Source organism: Bidens hawaiensis, unplaced genomic scaffold (assembly GCF_021521415.1).
Source record: "Bidens hawaiensis isolate Kalapana, Puna unplaced genomic scaffold, B.hawaiensis_p1.1 tig00006190_1, whole genome shotgun sequence".
NCBI classification, from domain to species: domain Eukaryota; kingdom Viridiplantae; phylum Streptophyta; class Magnoliopsida; order Asterales; family Asteraceae; genus Bidens; species Bidens hawaiensis.
Window position 1 is genome coordinate 760,375 of NW_027491410.1, and position 5,645 is coordinate 766,019.

Sequence of the window (5,645 nt, forward strand, 5' to 3'; positions counted from 1 at the left end):
TGCGGGTATTCTATTCAGAAATCACAAATTTATTAACGTGAGTTGGTTTATTATAAAGCTTGCACTTGATCTTGTGATAAATGGACATACAAGGAACGATGACAAACTAAATTTAATTAGTCAACTTATTCAAACGTGTATGCATGAAAAATATATATTGCAATCTATAGCCCTACATGTAATATATATGGGTTGCTGGTGGTAGTTGATTATAATTAAAACCCGTCGTCCTTATAGGTATGTGTTGCATTATGTATTAAATGAACTCCATCTTCCGCTTTATAAATTCCTCATCGACTCACTCATCAAACATCGTCAAAATTTAACTCATAGATTCGTTTTCAGTTTTGGTTTCAGTTTCCCTCCAATGAAGTTCTTTCTTCTCTACGTTTGTACGTTTCTTTCTGTAAGTGTGTTTGTCTGTATTATATACATGATGATAATTACTTTTTTCATTTAGGGTGGTGGGAGTGGTTCTACCATCCTTGTCATCTTGCTTCGCCCCCAATTGAGGTGTGGTTGTGTTCCTATTCCTGCCATCCCATGATTCATCATCCATCCCGAAAGTTCATCCCGCACCCACTCCATTTCTTCTTTGATCTTCATAGATATCGGAATGACTATCCCGAGCGGGATGCTTTTGGGGGTGGTGAAGAGGTCGGGGTGGTGTTTCCAGCGATGGTCAATAGTATCTTTACAATACCTGGACCCACTCCGTCCACCCTAAGAAATATTTTTAAAATATATAATTTTTGAAAAGGGATGTTTATTTATTTCTCTTGAAAATAATTAAAAAAAAGGATTTGAAACGGTTCCATTTATATTTAAAACCTACACATATGCTTATATAATGTATATATTATATTATTTACACATAAGTAGCTAGTTAAATGGTTAAAATGCTAACAAACGTATGTACAACTTAGTTTGATGTGCGTAGAATTTCTATAAGCGTTCATATTTGTTTTCATATTAAGAGCGTCCACAACACGAGCGTCCGGAAGGGAGGAAGTTTGGATAGGTTTTGTGAGGGTGGAGGACAGAAAGGTTGTAGTCGATATGACGTTGTGGGTGCTCTAAATGTAATATCTTACAACCCTTAAGCATGGGTATTTTGCTCATGGTACTGTATACTATTTAAACAGTACCTTGCGATACTTAAAGAGGCTAATGATTTATATCACTTGGAATACTTAAAGAGGCTAATTATCAGGTTACCTTTTAATAAAAAATATACAAGTCTTTAGAGTTATGAATCAGTATGCATTTACATAGTTAATAAAAATGACAAGAAATAAATTATTTTTGTTACACTAAAGTGATAATTTATTTGGTTATTAGGTGGTACTTGTGGGAAGTCATGCAGTGGCGCCAGAAGTTTACTGGAAGTCTGTGTTACCAAACAGTCCTATGCCAAAATCAATCAAAGATCTTCTAATCACAGAATGGAATGACGAGAAGAACACCGCAGTGGGTGTTGGAAAAGGCGGTGTCGGAGTTCACACCGAAAAACCAGGAAAACGAACGGATGTTGGTGTTGGAAAAGGCGGTGTACAGGTGCATACCGGCCACAAGGGGAAGCCGGTATATGTTGGCGTAACTAAAGGACCTAATCCATTTGTTTATAAATATGCAGCATCCGAGGATCAGCTCAAGGATAATCCGAATGTAGCATTGTTTTTCACGGAAAACAACTTGCATCAGGGCGCAGAATTTAACCTACATTTCACCAAAAACGACCAAAAATCGACGTTTTTACCTCGAAAAGTTGCTGATTCAATACCCTTTTCGTCAAACAAACTTCCCCAAATCTACAAAGAGTTTTCAGTTAAACCCGACTCAGTGGAAGCCGAAATGATGAAGCAAACTCTTAACGAATGCGAGAATACTGGCATTGAAGGGGAAGAGAAATACTGTGCGACTTCATTAGAGTCCATGGTTGATTTTAGCACTACCAAACTAGGTAAAAATGTGAAGGCTATTTCAACAGAAGTAAACGCTAAATTTAGTACCTGCCCGATACAAAAGTACAAAATCAAAGTCGTGAAAAAGCTTGCTGCGAAAAAAGCCGTGGTTTGTCATAAGCAAAACTACGCATATGCAGTCTTTTATTGCCATAAAACCGCTAGTAGCGAAGCGTATGCTGTTTCAATGGTGGGTGTGGATGGTACAAAAGTAAAGGCGGTCGCGGTTTGCCATACTGACACTGCAAAATGGAACCCGAAACATTTGGCATTTCAAGTGCTTAAAGTGAAACCAGGAACCGTTCCGATTTGCCATTTCTTACCTGAAGATCATGTTGTTTGGGTTCCATACTAGTAAGCTCCATCAGCAGGAAAAACAAATTATAAGGTGTGTGAGTATGTATTTGTTTCAAGAATATATGTGGTGATTTGTGACACTGCTATTTATGTTGTTCTCCTTTTGTTTATCAGTATATGTAAAGTTAACAAATAAGTACTGTTTTTCTTGCTACTTAATTTAATATTTTAATTTTAATGTATGTGTAAAGTTTCTCTATTCCTAAATGATAGAGGTAAGAATGTCTACATCTTACCCTCCTCAGATCCTATCATAGCTTTGCTATTGGTGGGATGTATTGAGTACGATGATGATGATATGTGTAATGTTTTTGGTAAGACCCTATTGTTGGACTCATCATCAGATTGGGATGGACCATAAAACACCTAAAGATTCAAAAATATTGTTTTAAATGAATACTATAAACATAAATTAGAAAATCATGTTGTTTTATGTTTGAACAATAATGTCTTAAATAAGGTTCTACCGTACAAATCACTATACGAAAATCATCTTTATTGACAGGAAATGTTCCATATAATGTGTGTTTATGCGTGTTTTGATCAGGTTATTTATGATTCGAATGTGACGATTTTATATTTTTATGCCAAAAGGTGAGCCAATGGTTTTAATGTTTTTTAACCATGTAAACCGAAACCAAAGGTTGGACTAATTAATACCATATGCAGAACTTACTAATGCTTGGCTTAGAGTTGGTTTTACAATTTAGATTACTGAGCCTTTAAAAAGAAGGATAGGAACATAAATTGTGATCAAGATCAAATGAAAGAATCAATAATGTTTAACACTTAATGTTGGCCTTAATTGTGTGATAAAGTTTGATACAATGTTGTGAGTGAAATTTGTAATTGGTTAAAAGTATAGCTTAGAGTGCTTTTTGCATCATTTGTAAGTTAGGGGTCCTTGATGTAAATATTATACGGTTATGGACGGTTGTAAGTTAGCTATATAACTACCAGGTAGTTATATAACCATGAGGGTAGTTATATAACCGTCGAGGTAGTTAGACACCGCTATGTTGGTTGGCTACAAATAAGGTGTCGATGTAAATGCATTGTAACAACGTTGTCCGTATAATACAAGTTTGTGTTTTGGGTTAATCCCTTGTTCTTCTTATATGTTATTGGTTGAATCATGATCTCCTGGGTCATAGAGCTGAAGGTTCAAAAGATCAAGATCATTGTAATTCAATCTTCAATCAAGAATTCAGTGGCGGTTACTAGGGTTATTGAAGAATCGGAAAACTGAGTGGCGTGATCAGAAATGATTCGCTGTGAATTTCGAACATCAAACTATTTTTGGTGTGGGGAGATTCGAATTTATAAAGAAGAAGAGGATGGTTGTGACGTTTTGGTAGCGGCTTTAATCGGTACAAGTTTCAACGAGTCAGGTGTGACTTGTGGTGGTGGTTGTGGTGTGATCTGTTAAAAAAGATACAGCAACAGTAAGAGAACGATGGTGGTTCCTTCGTTAGAACTGAATCAGAGTAGGAAGAGGCTTACTCAGTGGCATCAATGCCGACCAGGAAACGAAGACGGTGTTGCGACATCAAAAGCGGCAGGAGGTTGTAGGTATTGACGTGCAAGGGATGTGTTTTGGATTCCAGTTTGGGAAATATATCAACACTGAGGGTGGTTGGAATTCCTATGTTTAGCCATAATCTGGTTGGAGACGTCCAAAGGATTGTTTGAATCTAAAGGTAATAGAAACACAATAAATCAATTGTTTGGGTGACCGAGTGGGTTCTGTCATTAATCAATGTCGGATAGCATTTCCTATGCAATCTAACCGGGGAGAATCGAAGTTCGACATGAGGCTGAGAGGAATCATAGCCATTGAGATGCAAGAAAATACAAGACAAGATGGATCAAGACAAAGTGAATACAATTGGGGGGGGGGGGGGGGGGGTTGAGTTTTGGCCTTAATTGTATGATCAAGTTTGATACAATGTTTTGGGTGAAAAAATTTGTAATTTGTATAAAATTACAAATTAGGGGGTCTTGATGTAAATATCATAAAGTTACTGAAAGTTATAAGTTTGTTAAAAACTACCAGATAGTTATATAACCACCAAGGTATTTTTATATAACCACAAGGGTAGTTATGCAACCGCTATGTCGGTTGGCTATAAATAAAGTGTTGATGTAATTGTCTTGTAACAACGTTATTCATATAATACAAGCTTGTGTTTCGGGTTAACCCCTTGTTATTCTTCTTCTATGTTATGTTCTTGGTTGGTTGAATCATAACACTTAAAACATAATTAAAGCGCAAACGCCGACCGGATCTACCTGTTTTTGGCTATAAATATCATGTTTTTGGACGTCCATTTTTATGCAAGAGCCCTTGAATCATTCCCTAACACTCCTACACTCAAAGCTTAAAGAAATGTTAATTCTATTTCTTGTTCGGTTAGTGTTCTAATTCAAAAGTTAGTGCACATGTATTTTTGGAATGAAGAAGTCTCGGTCCTGATTATTCTGATTCTTCAGCAAGATTACATTTAAGTTGTTTAGTCAATTTATGTTCAAGTTTTTTAGCTTTTCATTATATGTACATTAGATGTTTGCCAAGCCTTGTTACTTATTAAATAAATATAACATTCATCAATCTCGCATTCGTTCTTTTCTTATCCTCTACTAAAATTCATTAAACACTAATACTCAAACTTCTATTAATACTATCAAAACCTTATTATGTGATCTAATCCAACAAAGTGTATCAGAGCCACACCCTCTATTCCGATTTGAAGACTCTTGACGATAGAAGTGTTATAATGGTTGTGAAGTAGATCATATGACCCGAAGTAGCATGACTGGAATGGTTCTTCTGACTCCTCTCTTCATATTCAAAGGTGAGGGATAAGAAATCCGCAACATAAGAACGAAGACCCTACGCATCTCACGCGATCTATGGGATACCGTTGGGAGTAAGTTTAGCGAGCATGATAATGATTCACCTAGGTTACGATAAAATCTAAATAAAGGTTCAAAAGCTTTCTCCATGATTTAGTAGGCCTTACATGATGAAGTATTGTCTCGCATTGTGCAACAAGCTTGGAAGTTGCTCCAAGCTAAATAATAAGGAAACTTCAAGGTAAATACGGTGAAGGTACAATGCTTGCGACGTGAATTCAAAACACTTGAAATGAAAGAAGGAGAATATATATATATATATATATTTTGTCAAAGATCATAAGACTGTTAACAAGAAAACAACATATGGGAAAGATATTTCAGATTGATTGGTGGGGGATAAGGTTATGCGAAGCCTACCACCACGATGTGACCATGTTATGGAAGCTATAAAAGAATCAAAAGACC

General features: G+C 36.2%; 1 pseudogene across 1 annotated transcript; it reads left to right on the forward strand.

Moving 5' to 3' along the window:
- Positions 1–260: 260 nt before the first annotated feature.
- LOC143631675 (BURP domain protein RD22-like) lies at positions 261–2,393 on the forward strand (annotated as a pseudogene). Its single transcript, XR_013153404.1, has 2 exons — positions 261–406; positions 1,342–2,393. The product of XR_013153404.1 is annotated as a BURP domain protein RD22-like (transcript).
- The last annotated feature ends 3,252 nt before the right edge of the window (positions 2,394–5,645 follow it).